Below are 22,407 nucleotides of genomic sequence, written 5' to 3' on the forward strand. Positions count from 1 at the left end.
AGGGGTCCGCGGGGCGGGGGTGCTGCCGGGGCTCTCCGCCCCAGGGGTGTGCCTGGGAGGGCGGTGGGGACGCGGCACCGCCCCCGAGGCGGGGGCCCGACGGCGCGGCTGGCTGCGGACGTCCGGGCATCGCTGGTAGCGAGCCCGGCTCCCCGGCAGCGTCCCGGAGCTCTCCGTTGCTTCCCCCTGGGCCGGGACGACGTGCGCCCGCCGGTGCTGCGGGAGAGATCCCGTGTCCTCTCAGCCCTGCGTCGCCGCTGCTTCAGCGGCGCCCGGCTCGCCTGCGGGGGACGGCGATTGCGGGCTCTGCCGCTGTGCTGCTGCCGTCTAACCCGAGAGCTGCTCGGGGCTGCTCGGGGCTGCTCCCCAACAGGCCGCGCGGGTCCGCCCGCGACGGCAGAGCTGGCCGGGGCAGGGTGTAGGGGCGCTCGGGGAGACTTGGGCTAATCGGGCACGGGTCTGGCAGGGCTGGGCTGAGCCCCCCATCTCGGGGGGGGGGCGTGAGACCACGGAAGCTTCATTGGAAATCAAAGAGCCACACAATAACTGTCTTCTGCGTGCGAGCGTGTTTCTGACACACAGGCAAACGCCAGGGAAATAATCCTCAAGTGCGGTTCTGTTACACAGTGCCCGCATTTTGTCGGGCCAGTGTGGCTGCTGGAAGGGCTGCGGAGCAAGGAGCCTCACCCGGTGCAGGGGCTTTGATATTGAGAAGTACTCCATAGCACAAAGCAGCATATCGGTACTCCTGTAGCAGAAATGACATGTGGGCTGATCCAAGGAGGATCTCTGCAGAAGGCTGTATGAACTAAACCCATCTCTCAGCCGACTGGTTCCTGAATGGATGTGGAGTTTGGGCAACTTCATTTGCTTGCGTAGCCGGGCTTCCACAGCTGAAAGGGAGATGATTTATCTGTCAGTTGCTGGATCTTGCTCTGTTGCAAGAAAACATTATAGATGGCCAGAAACACTTTAAGTTGGATCCCTATGTGGAGTGGCATACAGATCCAATTGTGCTTACACAGAAGTGGAACCTTAGAGAATATTTAAAATAGCAATAGTCCTTGACATCAATATTGTCATTATTACTGTTGTTTCTCATTTACTATATCCACTGTAAAACTGCAGAAATGCACCACTGACAATTGGGATAAAGCTCTTGACCTGGGACTCTAAATAAGCTATTATCCTAAATGCTTCAAAAGCTAATTTCAGGGTGTAGAAGGAAAGTGTCTGAAGGAATAGAAGAGTTTAACTGGAAGGGTACTGAGCTAAAAGCCAAGGCTGCTGCACTTGGCTGCATGGTGTCAAGATACTTGTCACCTGTGAGACTGATTTAGTTGGGAAAAAATCAAACTAAACACTACAAAGTCCATCCTCCTCTGATTCCTCAAACAGACCCTGGGGTAGCTTTCTTGAGAACATGTTTCTACACAGGACTGTGAGCATGGGAGGAGCAGCTACCCAGATGATGAGGAAATGGCTGAAGGATGCTCCTGCTGTTTAGGATGGATATCACGTTTGCAGTAGGCAGTAATGGGTTGGGGCAGATATGACATTGGATCGTTGCTGTGCTGCAGTCAGGACTATTGGAATCTTGGCTCTCGCTTGATGAGGCACTTTATTTGATTAAAGTTTCCCTTTTAATCAGAGATATGGTCATTTCCCGTCTCTAAAATGGAATCTGGCTCTGGGGGTCATGTCTGGATAATAAAAGGACTGGTTCTCTTGTCTCATGGGAGTTGATATCGAATTTATTACCATCAAGAGAAAGCAGAATTATACTTGTAAAATGTTGCATAATAAATTTAGCTTCCTTAGTAAATCAAATCAGCGGATACCTTTATCTGCAAGAGATGCGTCATCACTACGTGAGCTTCTTTGACTAGACAGAACTAATGGGGAGAAAATGTACCTTTGAGTGTGGTCAAAGTTGATGGACCCACAGTAAATTAAAGTTAAAAAAAGTCTCCCTGGTATTTGGCTTAGAAATTTATAATTCTATTTGGGAAGGGACTTTAAGGTGAAATAAGATGACTTTTAAAATTTTGTGCTTTTATCCCAAAATCCAGAGATATGACAATTATTTAGTTTAAGAGGAGGAATGTGGAGGAGGTGATGTACTTCATTTGTCTTCCAGTGCAGAACATGTGGGTTTGGAAAGCCACTGTTAATATCAAGGAGATAGAGAAGATTTTGGATCTGTATAAAGGACAGGGATGACTGCACCAAGACTTTTACCACTTTATTTGTTCTAGAGGCTGTAGAAGTAGGAAAAATAGCTCAGGATGACTGTTGGGTAATAAAAAGGATTTTATTATTGAATCCAAAAGAGCCCATGGCCCAGGAAGAGAAACTATACTTAGGATCTTCAAGATTTCAGAAAAAATCCTAGAAAATATATATGTGAGCATATAAACCTTTATATCTGATGACGGTATCAGTTTAAATTGAATGTAAGGGTGAAGTGGGGTTTAGTATGACCAGTTGATCACATTTCTAACACTCAGTTTATAAAGACATACCTACATTGGGAATTTTGGAAAAATCAGAGAGGTTTCTCTCCAAACATCAGAATAAATATATAAGTAGTTAAACAGATAAAATTACTTGTGTACAGTCTGCTCTTTCTTGTCCTGCTGCCTACTGAATTGATAGTCCTTGTGCTTTGAAATGACAGTTGTTTTTGATGCTTTATCAGGGCAATTTTACAGAAAAAGAGAGAGAGAAGCAACAACTGCTGTGATGCACTCTGCTCTCAGGAATAGAACTGAGTTAATTGTGCATCCTTAGGAACCTTTCTTTCACAGGAGAAAAAGTTTTGCTATGAGGTGTCCAAACACAATGAGTCAGAGAGTTAAGAGTCCTCCAGGTCTGCAAAATATTAATACTCCTAATAGCCTGAGTACTTAATGTGTGCAGTAGAGAGCTTGCCCTCTTCAGGATATGGCAATACATTTTAGCACTTAGGACTGAACTAATTATATGTTCCTTTTTTGATCAGAAGACCTGCTAATCTGATTCTGCCAAACAGGAGAGGCTCACCTACTTTGACAAGTATGTTACAATCTTTAGAAGTGTGGTAGAGGAAAATGGAAGAGATTGAAGGTAAGGTCCATTTTCAACAACTTAATATCAAATGCATTTTTGTGAAATGCAGAAAATGGTCAGGCTGTCAAATGGCAGCCAATAAGTTATTGTCATGAATGTAATGATCGAGAAAACAGTGGGTATTTTGCATTATCCATTAACATACTGCTGTGTGTCAGTAGTAGCTGAGGTTCCTGCTCTTCCTGTTAGGCTCTGAAACCTTTGCTGCCAAGGCAGACGGACACACAGTACAGACAGAAGCACATGAAGCACACAGGGGAGCTTTGCAAAGCAGAGGAAAGAGGGAGTCCTGCCAGTGGCTTGTGGTGCCATGAGGTGGCACTGGGCCAGGCAGGGCTTGGTGCCCCTGGTCCTGCTTTTTGGGTTCCAGCTGGGCTGGTTGGCAGTTCTGGCTGGACAAGACTGAGCCCCTCCAACCACAGGTTCTTTTGTGATTAGCAGGATTAGCCACAGCCTTCTGGGGAGACCATGTATCTTGTAACTCTGTCAAAAGTTCTTGTCTGATGCAGGTGTAATGTGGGATGGAGACTGTACATGAAAGTGTGCCCTTCCACTTCTGTAAAAACTTTGTTCAATAGGCAAAACTGCTTTTTATTAATGGTTGTCATACTTTGAGGAATGGTAAAATGATCAGGGTGGGTTTTTTTAATTAATGTTACAGCCATACTTCATGCTGCTTCACTCTTTGGAAATTGTGCTTAGAGGGGAAGGAAAAATAGCTGAAGATAGGGAAAATAAGAGAAAAAACAATTCAAGGATTTGTGTCTAAGTTTATGTCAGTTCTAGCAATAGTTGATGTTCTTGATAGTTGTAATAGACAGTTCTTCATTTAGAGTTAAAAGAAAACTAGTAAATGATGGCATGTCTTCCAACTCTAAAAGTACAGGGTATTCCCTATGACAAAGTAATTTCTGAATATGTAAATAGCTCAGTGAATGGAATTTCCACTTTCCCTCTTGGAGAATACCTATCTGGCCAATAAAATTCAGGGCTTGAGTAGTCTCCTGATGTTCAGTCTGAAATTTCTTTTCCTGTTTTGTTCCTGCTAAGTCTATGTCTACTGTGTGCATCCACTCAAACCACTTTTTTCTCTTCTTTATATCCTTCAAACATTTGCTGTGTTAGTCCCAGACTACACAAGGATGACAAGTGGCATTGGTCTTTGAGATGCAAGAAGCAGCTATAAAATCTGGGAGGATGCTGTTCCTCCCAATGACTGCTTCTCTTCCTGGTCCTTGAAGACCATTTTTGTCCTGTCATGTCTTTGCTCTTTTGTGGAAGGCTGTCAAAATGTTCTCCACCCCACCACAAAAGTATATGTTTCCCCCAAAGTTATCCTGGTCTTCATCTTTTCAGCTGTAAAAATACAGAATCTGTCCTTGCTCCAAGACTCTTCAAGTTAATTTCTAATCCAGTTTTGCAGGGAACGGGAGCTGAATGAATGTTTGGATGCTCCTGATTTTTAACATCCTTCTCCACTAGCTACTCATCTCTGCTCAACTTTTGGGGCTTTGCTGCAGTCCAAATCAAATTCCTCATTGTTTAACAGCCTTTCAGAACTGTGATAGCAGGAAACACATCTTCCACATGCTCACAAATAGTTTCTTGGGCTTTAAAATTTATGTTAGATTGGCAATTTGGTTTGCTGACTGTTCAAATGTGCATTTCCATCATGCTGGACATTCTCCTCATGCTGACTACAGAAGAAAGATATATCAAAAAACCTGTCAGATATTTTGGATTGGTAATCTGCAAAGACATTCATTTGTCCAAAGCAGAATGAATCGAATATGAATGTTTTAGTTAAATGGGGAAGCAAATATGTTGGGAAATAATTAAATATACATTTGAAAGATAAATTGTAAGTGACATATCCCAGTGACAGAATACAAGTCAGCTTGCATCTTCTAACTGTTTAAGTAAAATTTCACTATCAGGAAAAGCTCAGCTATCTGGCAATTTTGTAATGCCTTTCTACAAAATTATTGCCAAGGAGAAAATTCCAAGTATGAACTAGGCATTGGTGTCAGGAGACAAACAACATAAAGTTGTAGTGGGTCCTACTTTCCCATTTGACCTAAGGAAATCATAAAAAATAAACCTAGATAATTTCTCATGTACATCTAATGCATCTAAATATCTAAACCTTAGATATTTACTCATGTCCATATGTTGTATGTTAGGTTTGTCTGTGGCAGCTTTTGCCACCAGACTTGCCCATCTCTTCCCAGTGGACTGCTTAGTTCATAAGAAGTTATGCTTCTGTAGCTTTTATCCTGTGCCTTAACATTTTGAATAGCTGTGGTGTTTCAAAGCAAAGTGCTTATAAAGAAGTGGATAAAATGCTCCTTTCTACAGCATAGATAAAGCCAGTGGAGACTGAAGCCACTTTGAAGGTCCTTATAGGTGTGTGGGATTAGTATTCACACAGATTTAGGAAGGGAAATCAGGGGTGCATCATGCTTTCCACCTCAGGAGGTTACAAGACTGATTCTTAGCCTGCTAGTCTGAGGCTGGTCTTGGGATGGCATGAGCCACTGGTGTCACTGTGGAACTGCTGTTGGAGTGAAGGCTTGGAACTGGTTCTCAGTAGAGGCAGAAGAGTGAAGTTAGTGATTTTGTGGTGCTTTTTTCACTGGGAGTATCTGCTGAAGTCTCTGTTTCCACTGCAGCTTCAGAGCAGTTTATAACCCATATGTAGTCTTTGTCAGCTGGGGGCTCTTCTTTGCAAGGTACAAAGGGCAGTGACTCCTGCTGGTGCTTTTAGATCTGTCAAAGCAGCCTTTGGTATTTTTGAATAAAGCGGAATAATAGCCTGTATTTAACAATACATTAGACTTTTTTTCGTTTTGTTTGGTGTTTTTATTTGGTGTTTTTTTTCTTTGGTTTGTTTTCTGTTCATGAGCCATCTGAGGGTACTTGTATGTAGGCACACAGAGTGTGGTAGCTGGGAGCGGGGCTGTGGCCCAGCCTCATCCCCAGTGGGCACAGCTGTGAGAAGCAGGTGAGCAGCATTGGCAGCAATGAGCCATGGAGTGCCCAGGTGCACTGAGCAACCACCAAAGGGAGCAGAGGGCACACAGGTGCACTGCATGAACAATCAGGGCTATAAAAGGTTGGGCTGAAGAGCAAGAAGGGCAGATGCTTGCAGCCTTCTGAAGTGACATGGTGATATTCTGTTTGGGCAGGCACCTGAAGCCTTCTGATCTGGTAAGGTGTTACTGTGTATGGGTGAATGCCTAAAGCCTTCTGAAACTGTATGGTGGTGCTCTGTGTATTGTGCTGTCTCAACTGTGGTGTGTGCTGAGACACTTGTACGGTTATCTCTTGTTTTGTTTGAAAATGCTGTAAATTGTTCTTAGCACGAAGGCTGTTCTCAGTGAAGCTGCTGCAAGAATGAGGTGCCTGACATTAGAAATCTGGACTGCACTGACTGGCTCTCAGGGATGGAACACCACCTGTTGCTTCCCTGCTTGGGCTAGAATCACATGGAATTAGTGTTAGTGTCTCAGCCTGAGCATGTCTGTGCCCTTCAAACTGCAAAGTAGATCATAAGTGGAATAAACTTCATAAAAAGTGGTGTGATTTGACAGCACATCTAGTAAGTTTGTGTTTAGAAATTGTACTGAAAGCTCTCTGGAGGATTTAAAAATCTAAGGAGATGAAGTCCATTTACTACTAACCTAGGCAGGACCAACTGGGTAGCAGGAGGAATACCTGGGAGAAACAGGTGAGATAGCTCCTGCTCTGAGCCCTCTTGGAGGTGGGAAAATGCTTGTGCTTTGCTGTCAAAATGTGATGGGACTGGTGGTGTCCCAGCTGTGATCCCAAAGAATGCTTGGTTACGTAGGTTAGATTCAGAAGCAGAATTGCAGTTTTCGTAAGCAGTTTGGCACAGTGGATGTGTTGGGAGTTTTTTTTTTTTTTTTTTTGTTTGGTTGTTTTGTTTCCTTGGGGTTTTTTTTGTCCCAGAAACACAAAATTATAGGGCAAGTTTTCTTTGACTTTCAGTTAGATGGTAGCACCTGCAGATGAACTTAATTGTTTTTTAATGTACCCAATTGTTTTAATTGTGAACATGCAACAGAATGGAAAAGTACTTTTGTTCTGTGGGGTATCCTATTTTTTTCCCAAAGCTTTGTGGATTTTTGTTGGTACTGTTGAGAACTGTTTTTCAACTCATACTATGTAAGCATTATGTATTCTGTGTATTTCATGACCTAAACTGTATGTGTGGAAGAGAAGGCTGCTCTCTGCAGGTTTCTATACTATGTGCACACCCCTTGAGAAAAAGGGAAATGCAGGGAACATACAGCAATGAGCTAAAGGTTGTTGAACATAGACTGTGAAGGAAACTGATTCTAATTGGAGACAAATGAGGTTGCATTTGAAGGGAACTATTTACCTCCTGACAAGATTTTAGGAATTCAGTGGGCTCCAATAATTTCCTAACAGTGAACTTTTAAAGAGATTTTCCATTTCCTTGATTGCTGTTATACTTAAAGAAGATGGCACTTGAGAATTGAGAGCAGGATGCAGTGACCTTGCATTACCCATAACACCAGTGGAAACCACTGTTCTTGGAGTGCTGTAATTCTGCTCTCACTGGGAAGCTGCCTTTGATTTCAAGGCAAAAGGCTGGAGCTCCCATATGGGAGTCTGCTGTCCTGCATCTCTCACTGTGCGTGCATTAACTGGAGAGCAGGCATTGGATTAACATCCCTAGTGCTGTCATAAATCAATCTGTGTATGCTTAAACAAGTTACATCAGCCTAATGGGAAAAGATGTGGTGAGACAATTAAAAGAATTAACCCAGAGCAGGAGGGTCGATAGTATGGAATAATCTGTTGCTGGAATGTGACGACCAGGTGCCATGGTAGTTCTGGCAGCCAGTCCCTGCAGGAATTGAGCCCCAGTCTCTCTCATGGGAAGGCTGATGCATTTTCAGAGGATCTGGCAATGGGGCTCTGGGGTTTCCAAATGCTTGAAGGCTGATGAGGTTTAATTATTTTTATTATTAATTTTTATTGCTCTGAGGTGGAAAGCAGTTGTGTGTGAATGAGCTCACTAGTGCATGTGTAAATAAGCCAGCTCAGAGCCTTCCTGCCAGTGGAATCAGAGCGTAAGCAATAGGGTCCAATCAATTTTAGTGATTTAATACTTTCTAGGTAAGCTTTTCTTCTTACTTACTGACTCAAGAAGGTTGCCTTACAATGCTGTTCTTATGGTTTAGTGAGTTGCCTAAACTGAGCTGTGCAAATGGCTGCCAATGGAAACCAGAAACTCAGACTTCTTATTAGATTTAGTACAGTGGTCATTATGGTGAATTTAATTATGAAAAAGGCAGAGGAGAGTTGCTAAAAAAAGAGATGGGTTTGTTTTCTTTACTCCTCCCCACCTTGTGAAAAGTCAAATTGACAATGCATGTCTGTCAGGCTTACAGTCTTAGAGCACACATTGCAAGCTCCTAGTCACGTTCAAGACAGTTGCACAGGGGTCTTTGAAAAATGAGCCTCTGTCTTCCTCAGCCAATATTCAGTACCTGAATTCAGTTCAGCCATGCCCTGTGTGAGTTAATGGAAGCCTCTGCTCCTCCATTTCCCTTGAGTCTGCTTGTTGTTTCCTTGGAAGATTTCTTTTCCACAGGGCTTCTTGTGTTTGGAAAACACAGTCAATGCAATATACCCGGGACCAACGTAAATCTCCTCCTTTCCTGTCAGTTCAATGCAAAGAAAGTCAAATTTTGTGCTGAAACTCAGGTATGTTTCAGAGAAAGGCAAGGGAGTTAAGAAGAAATGGAGAGCTGGTGGAAAGGGGCACTTGCAGCATTATGTTTGTGTACTTGACCCTGTTTTTTTTTTTTTTTTTTTTTTTTCTGTAGCTTTGTTATCATCTTCAGGCAGAGAAACCTGTGCTTGCAAATAATTTTCTTTTCCACTCATCCCCAGGCAGCACAGTGAGGTGTTACTGGGACCATAAGGGGCAGCATAAGGAGTTTATGGAGTTCTCTGGAGGTGGGGGGAAACTCCACCATGTATCTCTGAGCATGTGATGTTGATGCTGTGAGTCCACCAGACCACCAAAGCCTGAAGAGTGAGGCTAAATGCTGATGGTCGTTTCCAAGAAATTAAGTTATTGGCTGGCCAACCTTTTTCTTGCTAAGTGTGTGCTTGGCTCAAGGCACATCAGGTAGTGCTGGGCCTGACTCTGCTGCTGCATTACAGCAAAGCCAGCAGTGAGCAGCTCCTGGTGCAGTGTCCTCAATTGCCAGAGGGCTGTGGCAATGGTTGTTTGAGGGAGCTGCTCCCTTAGCTTTTGTGTGCATGACTTGATTTTTGTGTGTGTTGTGCTTAAATGTTTTTGGTGGACATGCTGAAGAGAGTCAGGAGCAAAGAAAGGTTCTTGCTGGCCCAGGAGACCAGCAGCATGGAAAGGCTATTGAGATACACAAAAGGAATGCTGTCCCTAGTTGCTCTGCTTTCTGCTTGCTGTTTTGAAGTATCATGGCAGTGAGGTACCATGCAAAATAAACTTTGTGGCCATTTTTCAGTGTGCCGGTTGCATATATAATGGTTCTCAGTTGGGAAACCCCACCAGGATAGTGCAGGGGTAAGGGTTAGTGCAAACCTGGCTTTTACCCTCCCCTAGCAGCTATCCAGCTGCATCTTCTAGCACAATGCCTTTAGCAATCATCGAACTTTTGACCCCAGTCTCTGAAGTAATGCCAAGTATGTTTAGCACACATACAAATGAAGTGGAAATCATTATTGGCTTGCTCGTGACCTGCTGAAAAATGGGTCCCCTCCAGGGGCTCTGTTTGCATTTCCCTCAGTCTCTCTGAGCACTCAATCTTTCAGCAGTTTCATGTGCTACAAACTGAGCATCACTGTGCTTTTGATTGGATCGACCTGCCACTGTCTGTTCACTCCAAGCCTTTCCCTGCCTTATGTTTTCTGAGGCAGCAGTAACAGGGCTCACACCTAAGCACCCCCCAGAACACACGTTTATATTGTACCATATTTATATTGTACATCCAGGTGTGACTCAGGACCACATCTAGCTCATGTCATGCTGGGAGCTGGTCTCAGCCTGTCCTCTCTGTCCTTCAGCTACCAAGCCCCAGGAAAAGGAAATGCAGATTTGTAAGCTGTCAGGAGGCTCTGCTGATCCTGATGACTGGCAGCCCAAATGGCAAGGTTTCTTCCAACCCTGAATTTTATTTCTCTGCTTGCCCTCTGCATGCATATATTCATTTTGTCTGGGCTGCCATGAGAATTGACAAAGCTGCTCTCTTCTTTACATGTCCATCATTGGAGCACCTTCTATTCAAAACAAAGAAATGTCTGAAAACTCAGAAACCTCTGAGTTATTTATCTGAAATGCAGGAATAAAATATATTATTTTAATCTTTATTTCTTTCCTAAGCAAAGCTACACATAAGCTTTGAGGTAAGGTCAAAGCTCATTGAGATAATTGCTACTTACTCTGTAGATACAGAATGATTCCAATAACTGGGTTGTTCTTACAAGAGTCTCCTTTTGCATTTGCATGTAAATGATTACAGAAAGAAGGAAATCCCGGTGTTCACCTTGTCACTTGCAGTAGAGTTGAAATATAATGAATAGTTGATCCTTCCATTCTGCAGTTTTGGATGCCTGTTTTTTTTTTTTTTCCCTCTTGTTGTACTGTTTTAGTAAATGGTATTTTCTTCTCCCAAATGTGTTCTTTTTGATGGGCTGGGGATAACACTAGACTAAATAAGAGAAGGCTTCACTGAAAAGGAGTAATTATCAGCTCATTAAAAAGGGTAAATGAAACAGCCATGTTAAGCTGTCTTAGTAAGAAAAAGTTATTTTTTTCTTTGTTTCTAAGTTCTTTTCTGTCAGCATACCACGGCCTGTGTTGAGACAGCAACTGCTTCTGGCAGAGCATCATGCGTTTGCATGCTGGTAGTATGATTGATTGACAGCTGGCCCTGTGACAGCAAAGACCTTTCCTTCAAAGAGACGGCAGGACTGCAACTTGATGAGGGGATGTGGCAGACCAAGGGGAGCAGGGCCCTGGCTCTCCTGTCCCGGCTCTGCTCTTTGCTGCAGTCCTCTTGGAAACCCTGCCATTGCGCCGAGGGGCAGCTTGGAGCCGGGCAGCCTGCGCTGCTGCGGAGCAGCACGTTTACTGGCTATTCCCGGCACCGCCCGAACCTCGGCTTTTTCCCTGTCACGGGACAGCGGGACAGCGCTTCTGCAGCCGTGACGGCCGGGGGTGGTGCAGCCAGAGCAGCGCTGGCCGCAGGGTGCGCCGCCAGCCCGGCCGGACGGGAGCGCTGCGGGAGGGAATCGGGCTGCTGCTCCGCTGAGCCGCGTGCGGGAATCCCGGGGCTCGCAGGCTCTCTTTGGTGTCGGTGTGCACGTCTGGATTTTTTTCCCGAGGCTACAACCATGTGAGATGCTTTCGGTGCGCACCCAGTTGCGCTGGGCAGCTTTCCCTTGCGCTCGGGCAGGGCTCCTGTCTGTGCACCAGCTCCTGGGAGGACTTTGTCCAAAGTAAAACCTTGCAAGCCCTTGCCTGGGCCACCGACAGAGTGCATCCCTGGAGTTACACAGAAACGCTGTAGGAGAGGCAAGGCGGCAGCGTGCCTTTCAGAACTGCTGGAAACCAGCTGAGGATTCAGCCACACCCCCAGTTTCTCTAGTGGGGCCTTTGTCGTTGGAGATGATGTGAATAAATGGTAAGGCTCATGGGAACGCGTTCCTCTGAAATTCCCCCGAGCTTTTGCGATCCTGCTGCTCCACGTGAGAGTATTGCACGTACTGCACTCACTAACGGGTGTGGGGTCCCTCTGAATCCTGTGGTTTCAGTGGCCCTCAAAAAAGCCAGAGCATATATGCCATAGGTTGGTTGCACAAAGGGACGAGACAGGAGAGAAGAAATCAAGTGTTTTTCTTGCTACTGTAACATGAATTAGTTAATGACTACATCGCTCTAATCCCAGGGAGTTTATGCGAGTGGTAACCTAAATTTGATGCTTACGCTGTGTGAATCCGCAGGAGCCTTCCCTGCTCGGCTCTGGCAGGCAGCAGTTAAGGACACTGGGAGCAGATTTGTGGCCTTTCAATGCCACCTCCTGGATGTAAATGTAACAGCAGAGCTGCTCTAATAGGGTTTATTGCTGCCTTTGATAAACTGGGATGGACAAATACCTAACTTCTTTGGTGGCTTTCTTGGATAATTTTATTGAAACACATTTTAATACCAAGTAACATGAAAATTTTCCCTTGGGTTACTGTTTATATTAGTAAAATATAATTAAGATAAGAACAAAATATTATATTGGGATCTGCTGCTTACCTCAGAGAGTGAAGGTTCTGGAAAAGGGCTTGCCAGCCTCACAACAGAAAATCTGCCACAGCCATTTCTGTATAGCAATAGCAAAGGTCTGATTTTCACTAGCTAGCAACTGTTTGTCCTCTGGACATGTTATTTAGTGATATATTACTACTAGAGCTATTTTTTTTTAATTTAAATGGCCTTTTGACTCAGCACAAGGGGACTCCTTCGTTACAAAAAAAACCGCCAAAACCCACAACAAACAAACCACAAAACTCCAAACAAACCAAACAAAAAATCCCCACACCCCAGAAACTCCAGAAACAGAAAAAGAACCAAATTCAAATAAAAAAAACCTGAGTTACCTTGCAAGAATGTGGTAAATAAAGGATTTTTCATGTGCTTCTCTTACTATGCATTAGTCCTATTTGTAAACTTTTTGCTGGCTCCAGCTAAAGTCAGTAAAGATTCTGACTAGAATCCAGCGGATATGGCGGGGTTAGAAGAAATGACCTGTTTGAGATGAAAACTGCTCCTCTGTGGTAATATTTGGGTAATGGGGGGGAAGATCTCCGTGGTGAGACTCTGCAGGCTCTTTGCTCCTGGCTGTTCCTCCGGTAGAGGGTGCAAAGGTAGCGTGTGCTTTAGGGGAAAAAAACCCTTTTATTCTTCAGCGCAGCCCCACAAGTCTTTATCTAGTGCCTAGCCTTCAATGAAAAAGGAGAAAGAGAACACAGATGATGCAGAGTGTCAGCAGATGGAGAAGCATTATTTGATAGAATCTAATTTCACTTTACACATATGCCAGTTACAGGAGATGCAGCCTGCCAGGCAATGGGGCTCCTTCTATTTACTGTCATTTTTATTTTCTAGAGAGTATTTTTATTGCTGTTGACAACACAACATTTCTGCATGTCTTTTTTTTGTGGAAAAAATATTTTCGTGTTTGAGCTATGGAATGATTTCTGCCTTTTCATTCCTTTCACAAAGATCTGATGCCACCCTTTGCATGTAAAAAACAGGTTTTTCTGAAATGAGAAGGGATTTAGTTATTGGGGCATACCAAAAAATTAATTCCATCTTCAGGATGACAGAGTGCACCTACTTAATGTTTCCTCTTGTTTCTTAAAGGGTTTGATATACAAACTTAATTCTCTATTGCTTACTGCTATAAACCCTGATTTGCTGCTTTAGCAAGTGTTGTTCTGGGTTGGTGTATCTGTCACTGAATTCTGCACACAAACATTAGCTGTCTGATTTGTCTGAGACTCGGATGGCAGTTTTATATGTTTAGAAAATTTTTTAATAAATGTCATATCTTCACTAGATTATATATAGGGTAATGGTATGTATGTAGTGGTAGAAATATTTAAAATAATTAACAGGCACAAGGCAGTGTTTTTGACATAAAAAAATAAAAATTCTTTGACCAAAATGATACCAAAATGTTGGTATCTTCATGCTTGATAGACCATTTAGGAACTTTTTCCTCACTTAGTAGCTACCTTAAAGTTATTGGCTTCAACAGCTGTTTTGCAGGAGGAAGTCCTAGTTTTATACTCTCTAACCACTTCATGAGGATCCTGATAAAAGCTGCCTCTCTCTGAGGGTGTATTCACTGTGATTTATGATCAGTGGGTCAAATATTAATTCACTTGTGACATTGTCTTTTGTTTTTATTCTTATTTCTTTCTATTGTAACTCCAGTAATATATTAGGATTATGTCAGTGAAGATGGGTTATAATGTAGGAGATTAATATTGTTCAAGTTATTTGGGGAAAAGCAAACAAAAACATAAATCTTAAAAATATAAGAAACAAATTTCTTCCTGGCAGAGTTCTTTTCCATTAAGGGTAGTCTGCTCAGATGATGGGTATCACCATCAGCTATCTTTATTTGTTCCCAGTTTGTCAAATCCAGATTTCAGAGTAAAATCTGCAGCATTTTATGCAAGAGCACAAAGCAAATGGCAGCTGCTGTCTGGGCTGCTTAGAGCCAATTAATCTGCAGTGAGGGGTGTGCTGCCAGTGGCCACCAGCCTGAAGAGACCGGATAATGAACCTTCCTCCAGCTTGTCACACTCAGCTCTGTCCTGGAAGTCTGAAATAAATCGCAAGCTGAGCTATGGCCAGGCTCCTTAGACAAGGTGCTGAATGCAGGAGCAAGCCAGGCTTTTGGAGGTTTGCACTGTTTTGTAACTACAGCCTGAATGCACCTCTGTGTCTTCGCCTTCTTCCAAGGAATATTTTCTGTATTTTTAGGCACCCCTTTGGTTCTGGTCTTACTCATCTCTTTTCATACAGTCTAAATGGGTGCTGAGGGAGAACACCCTGGTTTCTGCAGGAAATACTGTAGTCCACTTCTAACTAAAAATCCAACAGGAACAGCCAATATTTCTACTAAAGCTACAGCAAAGGCTGAAGGAAATGGAAGCTATCCCCTGTTGAGAGAACATCAAAGTAATTTCTGAAACTGAAGATATAATTATGACAGGGTCCTGTGGCTTTCCCTTCTCATTGCTTGGCTTTCTGCTGCTTTGTGCTGGCAGTCTGGGACTGGCAATCTACATTCAGCAGCTTACTTCCAAGTAATACTATGTTTTGAGAGGAGGCAAAGTGCTGAATGACCTTCCATTTCCCAGTTGTGAATCCAAGTATCTAGTCAGCAAATACTTGATGAGCTGTGTTTGGAGATGACCTCGTGGCATGGCTTGGAGCTGGCAGTGGTGGAAGGAGAGAGACGATTTCCACACTTGACCCGGCAGAGGGCATGGGCTGGCTCCTGGGATTCATGCCAGATCCGCGCGCATGTGGAAAGCACAACTCATTGTTTATACATCACTGTAATTTCTGCCGCAGATAAGACACGCTAGGGTGTATGTTTTGGGGATTATCACACTTCTTAGGTGGTGGAAGTCCGGGGACAAGCCGAGGTATGTGATAATCGCTCAGAAATCCTCTGCCAGGTGGATCTTGCAGTTTAAGGAGATCATGCCATTTCCTTCCAAAATTTTGGATGCTGCAGCAAAAGTCAGGTGCTGCCATTGCCGTGGGGAGGTGGGATACCCAGAAAAGTGGAAGATCCTGCTCAGAGCATGGTTTCAACCACGCAGGAGTGAAGGTGGCTTTCATAAAGAGCTGGGCTGGGCACATCATGCTGCATCTGCTCCTCCTGCTTCTCCGATCTGCAGCAGCTGTCAGGAGGAGCTAACCTGATTATCCCCAGGATGAGATTAGCCAAAGGTGACTTCTTTTCTTGCTGTGACAGGTGATGGGAACTGACTCTTCACCTTTGGAGTCAGGCTGATGGAATAGGGTTTCCTTCAGGAAACTAAAGATGGGAACCAAAATTGTGTTGTGTCCCTTCCCATCTCATTTTCCTATTTCTATATCTTGGATTACCAACTCTCTGCTCTGAGCAGAGTTGTGAGTGCAATGGGACAGTCACCAGGGATCTGTGATTGTGAGAGCAACCCCAGCTCCTGGCTCTGTGGGGGCACCTGCAGGTGGAGATGTTTGATGGGATAGGCACCAATCCTCTTGAAGGAGTTTTTTGCCTTTGTTTTCTCTAATTTTGAAGCAATGTTTGTACCAAGTGTTGGTAAGGATATATCAGTGTCAGAATAGCAGGTTTAGACAATGCTCATTTTTAAATGAACATTATTTCAATTTATTGGTCATATTTAAAACAGCAGTGGCAGTACCTACAAAGAGGTCCTGTGAAGAAGTTACATGTTATCTAGAATACCTAGATTTGGTCCTGTGTTGTCTGCAGGGCTGCAGTGTGGCAGGTAGATAAGCATGCAGTGTAAATCAGAAGATCATGTGCAAGGAATTAGGAGAAGTAAATCTAATTATTACTCTTGCAAAGACTGTTTTCTGTCCCTTGATTCACTTTTTCCATCATATGCTGAAATGAGTTGTCTGACATATTGGGGGGGTCAGTATGATTTTGCACATATTTGATTTTTGATGTAGCATGCTTAACTACTATAAAAAGTTTTGGAAGACTTTGAAAAGGAAAATAGTATGATACGGATAGATTTGCTAACAGATCAGCAGATCTCAGTGTTTTGTAAGAGATCAACATTATGTTCTCTAAGGGAAAATGGCACAAGGAGACTTCCACTATATAGTGGCACAGAATATTATACCTGCTTAATAAATCAGGTCATCTGTGACCAGAGCCAGTCTCTGTACATTGCAGCAAGCCCTTGAAACTATCTTTCAGTCACCAATAGCCCTTCTGCCTCAGTGCTTAATGATAGTCACACATAATTATCTGTGGCAACTTTTGAGGTTCACTGTAATTCACACAGAATCCTATAAATAACTGTGTGACTCACAAAATCAACTAGGTTGGAAAAGACCTTTGAGATCATTAAGTCAAAACCCTTGAGAGCAGAGGGGAATGAGGCACCCAGCTGGGCCTCTCTTAACTGGTCACATTCCCCACTAGCCCCTTTCCTCAGGGAGAAAGGAATTTGTATTTTCTGCTTCAGAGGATGAAATTAATTTTGTAAAGTGCAGTCTGTCCAGGGCTTGTCTGAGGTCTGCTCACAGGGGGAGAGCTGTGCCTCTGGTCAGCTGGCCTGTAGAAAAGCTCCGCTGTGGGAAACAGTCTGATGGTAATGAATGAGCCACAAATCTGCCTGTGTAACTACTGTGGCCACATCATCCCATTTTCAGTGTCTGTCAGTGTAAGTTTTGCCCCAATTTCTTGTCTGTTTCCCTTTCAAACAGTCATTCCACAATTGACTCTATGGCAAAGCTAGATTAAAAAGTCACATAAGCTGCTTTAGCAGCCATTAGTTTAAATACACTCGGCAGTGTAAACATTCATATGACAAATCAATTCAGTAAATGGAGACAGGTCACTCTATTAAATGGACTGGCATGTGCTCAGGACACCAGATGCCCTCAGCAAGAGATGCAGGGACTGTTCTCTCCCTCCAACACTACTCTTACTAGAAACAGTTTATTGGAGAAATTATTTTGTCCTTACTTGGAAGTAATGACAGAGACCTGGTTAGAGGGGTCCCTAAGAGGTGTAATACATCTCCAGGACTGGGAGGATGGTGCTTGCTAGCAAACAGAGGTAATTCCCTGTCTTTGGCTCCCATCCCTACATGCACATGCTTCTGGAGTAAGAGACAGCCTGAAAATCTAGCAGCAGTACAAACTGCCAATGCCTTTCCCTTCCATGGATGCCACGATAGGAGAAAAGGGCTTTTTTCTTGGCTTACTTGGCCAATGCTGCTTGGACACTTGTGCTAAAGACACAATGATGGTCTCAAACAGCAGCATGGGCACGGGATGCCCTGCAGTCATTGAGATAAATATGTGCCTCTGTTGTGCCCTATAGACCCTAGTCCCAAATCCTGTCACCAAGTGTGGTGTCCCTGTCCTGGTGGGCTGTGGGAAAGGGCTTGCTAACACCTCTGGCAGGTTATCTGAGTATATACCCTGGGCTGCTCTGTGCATGTGCTGGGTGAACAGAGGCTGTGGGCTTTGTATTTCTCTTTCTGTAACAAGAGAGAAAGAATATGGTAGGAATGTGGACTTTTCAGAAAAAGCAGAACCAAGAGATGCCCCGTGATTTTTTTTTTCCTGGCTGTGAGGTTTTCACATTTTGAGTAAATCAAATGGCCACACATCCTTTTGCCTCTGCTGTGTATCTCCTGCCTGAAGAGGCTGTGAGCCCCCAGCAGAACCTGGCAGCCTCTTGCAGAAGTTAAACAAGTCACTCACATATTTGTACATGAGTATATATTTATATATGAGGAGTACTCAGTACTCTTCAACACACAGACCTGTTGTTTCATGACAAATAAAATCAATTTGACATGAGTTTGAATTTCATTGCTGTCTTGAGGGGAGGGTGAGGAAAAATCTAATGTGAAATTGATTAATCCCTATCCATGACCTGGTAAAAAAAAAAAAGAATACAAAAAGGTAACAAACAACAAAACAACAACAAAAACCAAAACCAATTCAAAATGAAAAAAAGAAAAAAACCACAAAAACCAAAAAACAAGAATAAAAACAAAAAATAAAAACCCAAAAAAGCCGAAGAGAAGTCCAGTGCTCTTGTCAGGGGACTTGTGGCACTGGTGACATTAGGAAGTGCCTGGGCATTGGCTGAGCCTAAAATCCTATTAATGAAATATTCTTCTCATTGCACTTTCAGTTTTGAAGTCTTTTGTTCTGACAGAAAAAGAGCTAACTAAGAAAAAAAAGGACTGACTGAGGTTTCCTTGGGGCCCAGCTGAGGCTGCTGCAGTGATGGGATATGTCATTAGGCAACCTCAGGTGTGCACCAGCTGTGAATCTTTCTTGGCTGTGGGCATAGGGGTGACTTGGCATAGAGCCACTTATTTTTTCCCCTCTGTGGAAGTTTGCCATTTCAGTATACACTGGTGATGGTGGCCCAGGACTGAGTAAGGAGAAGATATGCTGGCTCTTCACTGTTACAGGCCATAGCCCCACTAGCATAATAACATTAATCTCTTTCTTCCAATTTCTAGGACTGCGTTTTCTTATGTCATGATGAGGTCTTGGTTTTTGTTTTTAAGAATAAAGAGGAGAGCAAAACCTTAACAGCCTCCTTCATCTGGAGTGACTTGTTGCTCTGTACTGTAACTGTGTGCCATAGTACCATTGCAGAGCCTAAGAAGATTTAATTAACCTGTATTTCAGGAGGAAATGGTAGCCTAGATAATTGCTCAACTTGCTAATCACTTTAAAAGTACCAGTGAGAAAGTTTTGAAAATTCTGCAGAATGAAAGTAATCAGAAAGATTTTATTCCAAAGGGTGAAGTTTATGAAAGCCAGGTAACTTCTTGTGTAACATACTTGGGATCTTTGTCCATCGCCTACTGTAGGGGTTTGGTCCAGAGTGAAAGAGATTGCTGAAGTCAGGAGTTGAATAGGTTTGCAATAAATATCCCCTCTAAATATGTGATTCTACCACTGTGTCCTTCTCTTGCACCTTTGTATTCCCCCTGCTCTCTATGGTGCTGCTGCTCCCCTTGTGTCTCAGTGAGACTGAGTGCTCCTCAGGCGGTGATACTCCTTCTGTGGTCCAGTAAGTGCTCAGTCTAACCTCAGGAGGCTCAAAATAAGTACCTGGAGTTTATAATTCCTCCAGATATGACCCATACTGGTTGCTGTCTTGTTGTTCCTTGGTTTTTTAGCCAGGTGTAGTTGAAAATGTTTTATTTACTCATCTACTATAAAACCTTTCCAAAAAATAAAAGAAATTTGATGCATGAGGGTACTGTGGGCTCTGGAGTTCCTGCCTACAGCCAGTTTGATTCTGCTTTTGGTGTAGAACCCTAATTTCATCACATTTCGTCAATGTGTTTGTTTATTTTGCTGGGATTTCATATCTTTTTAAACAGAAGCTCACCACATGTTTTGGTAGTGGCTGTGACAGTACACACAAACATTTCGTAATTCATTATTTCTCCTTTGACCAACTCTGCCTATCCTCTCCTTCTAATCCGTGTGTAACAAATGACTGTGTCTTGATAATGAACATTTGAGAATGTCGCAATCTGTGTATGTGGCTGTCCTCCAAGTGAAGGAGGAAAACTGTGGGAAGAGCTCTTGGGTACTCATTTTATTGCTCAGCATTAGGCATCTGTTTGATTGTTCCCAACAAGCTGAACCAAAATGGACAGGCAGACAGAGTCAGGTATATTTTAATTTGCATCTTTATGACGTTTCCCATGCCAGAGTAGGGTTTGGCAGTCATTCTGTCTCTGGAGTATGAAAAAATGCCAGGCTATCTGAGGGTGGGCTTCCCTTGTCTCCATGTGATGTTTGAAAAGGGTAAAAGTAAGAAGTGGAGAAACTTGCAGCCTTATTAAATCTAGTATTAAGTTTTGAGATGAACCCGTAACTTTAATGGTGTATGGTTGTTTACTTCAGGATGATTTGGTTATTGGGATTCATTTGCTGTTATGCTCCTTAGGCAAACTGGCTAAAACAGCTGGGAAAACAGCTGGTCAGAGTAAGTGTTGTTGCAGAGGCAGAAACAGAGCATACAGGCTAACAAGTATGTAACCTGTCAATGTCCCAGGTAAAATGCATGGAGTGATCTGGCCCTGGCAGCTGTAAAGCTGGCTGTGGTCAGCAGGAGCTGGCACCCACTCCCTGGGACCCTCAGGGGTATCCCTCCAAGTGTGGGAGGCCTCCTGAAACTCCTGCTTTGGTGCTGAGGGCTTATTTCTTCCTGAAGCAATTGCCAGACAAAAGACAGGGTTCTCTGCAGTTGTTTTACTGAAGTCATTCTTGTTCTAGGTTTTGAGCCTGTTTTAGCTCTTCTCACTACTGAGTTACAACGGTGGTCCTCCCCTAATTAGAGGATGTATCAGTTTTCCTTGTGAAGGTCTCATGATGCCTACAAAGGGTTCTCCTGGGAAATCTAGTGGGAGTTTGATTCACAGAAATGCCTCCATGTTCAGTGTTAATGATTTGTAAATATAGCCAGGAATAAGGAGCTGCAGGAGCAGCCCCAATTTCTTGTTGTACTTTTTGGGATGGCTGTTTGCAAGGGTGAGTACTGTGACCAATCTACTCATGTGTGGTAGTCTAAGGGCTCACAAGCCCCACATTTTCAAAAAGCTGTTGACAATTCACCACTATTGCAGTCATCTGTTAATATGCACTGAACAGCTTACTACATTTTTTAAAAAAGTGTAGGAATATTTCTACCTCTTTCTAGCCTTCTTTGGGTTGTGGTTTGGTTTTGGTTGTGCTTTTCTTTTCCGCTGACTGTTCCTGCATGGTTAACTGGAGTCAACTTGAGGTTAAAGCTAATTTAAACTGGATACTATATTTAGCATTTATGGTGCTAAAAGGATTATAGGAAAATAGATACTACATAAGTGGTCATAATCTTCTCACTGCTTGTGTTACTTGAGTGGCAGAGAAAGGGGTGCCAATCTGAGATTAAAAATCTAATTTTAGGGAGTTAACAGGAGTCACATTGAAGCATAAAGGTACAGAGGGATTAAATTTTGTAGACTTAATTTTTTTAATAGGGCCCCTTACCTGCTAAAAACTTTGCAATCATATCTTTAACCAAAGCCTATGATTCTAAATTATGTACTATTTCCATACACCAATTTAATAAAATCAAACTGTACACATTAGTTTTACCCTTGATGGAACAGGATACATTTTCAGAGGTCATTTTTTTCCACCGCCTGAAGCTTGGCAAGCCAGCTCTGTGCCATAATTTTTGATTGCTGGAGGCAGCAGTTAGCCAGCTCCTCGTCTGCATTCCTTCCTCCATGACAGTGACAAGAAAGCCCGGCCTGGGATGTGAGGAACCAGTGCAGATGGCAGCTCTGCAGCTCCAGCACTGCCCCTTGGTCACAGTACAGCCACCTTGCCTGAAAAGACCTCCCAGTTAATTTCTTTTCCATCACCCGGAGATAAAAAAAAAAGAAGAAACAGACTAGTGACAAATACTGTTGTTTGGAGACATGGCTTTATGGCTTTGGCAGGAGGGTGGGCTACTTCTGAAAATAGACACAAAAAATTTTAAACCATGGAATTCCCATCATGCATTATAGATGAACCTGCTTCTCTGAGTTAAATTGTCAGTGCAGCTGAGAAAGGACTGGCTGCTAGCACTGAGGAACTGCAGGAGCCTGGTGACTTGGTAAGATACATGCACAGCACCAGCTTACTGGGGGTTATTCTGCGTTCTTCCAGTCACATTTAATACCTCCCTGCAGGAGGAGGGAGGGATCTTGCATTCTGACTGCAACCGAAACTGAAGCAAAATCATCATCCAGAGAATGTCTGAACTGGGCTCCCTTTTATTCCTGCTTGTCTGTAGGCTTTTAAATAACAATTAAACCCTCTTAATGGGATTTGTGTACCATATGGCACCTTTCTCACAGGATGACACTTTCTTATTGCTATCCTGTCTTTTGTCCATATCTACAAAT

General features: G+C 43.3%; 2 long non-coding RNA genes across 3 annotated transcripts in view; both read left to right on the forward strand.

The window, feature by feature from the left end:
* LOC137477900 (uncharacterized) overlaps window positions 1–22,108 on the forward strand; it is a 30,895-nt gene extending 8,787 nt beyond the window's left edge. The window contains exon 5 of one of the 2 annotated variants that reach the window (XR_011001260.1): window positions 22,027–22,108. This is a non-coding gene — a long non-coding RNA (uncharacterized lncRNA). Of the gene's footprint in view, window positions 1–3,004; window positions 3,109–22,026 lie in introns of those variants that run through there. The other variant, XR_011001262.1, reaches the window with a different exon arrangement.
* Window positions 6,084–21,904, forward strand: LOC137478559 (uncharacterized). Its single transcript, XR_011001650.1, has 2 exons — window positions 6,084–6,321; window positions 21,749–21,904. It is a non-coding gene; the product is annotated as an uncharacterized lncRNA (long non-coding RNA).
* Window positions 22,109–22,407: the final 299 nt, after the last annotated feature.

The sequence above is a fragment of the Anomalospiza imberbis genome, chromosome 8 (genome assembly GCF_031753505.1).
Source record: "Anomalospiza imberbis isolate Cuckoo-Finch-1a 21T00152 chromosome 8, ASM3175350v1, whole genome shotgun sequence".
NCBI classification, from domain to species: Eukaryota; Metazoa; Chordata; class Aves; order Passeriformes; family Viduidae; genus Anomalospiza; species Anomalospiza imberbis.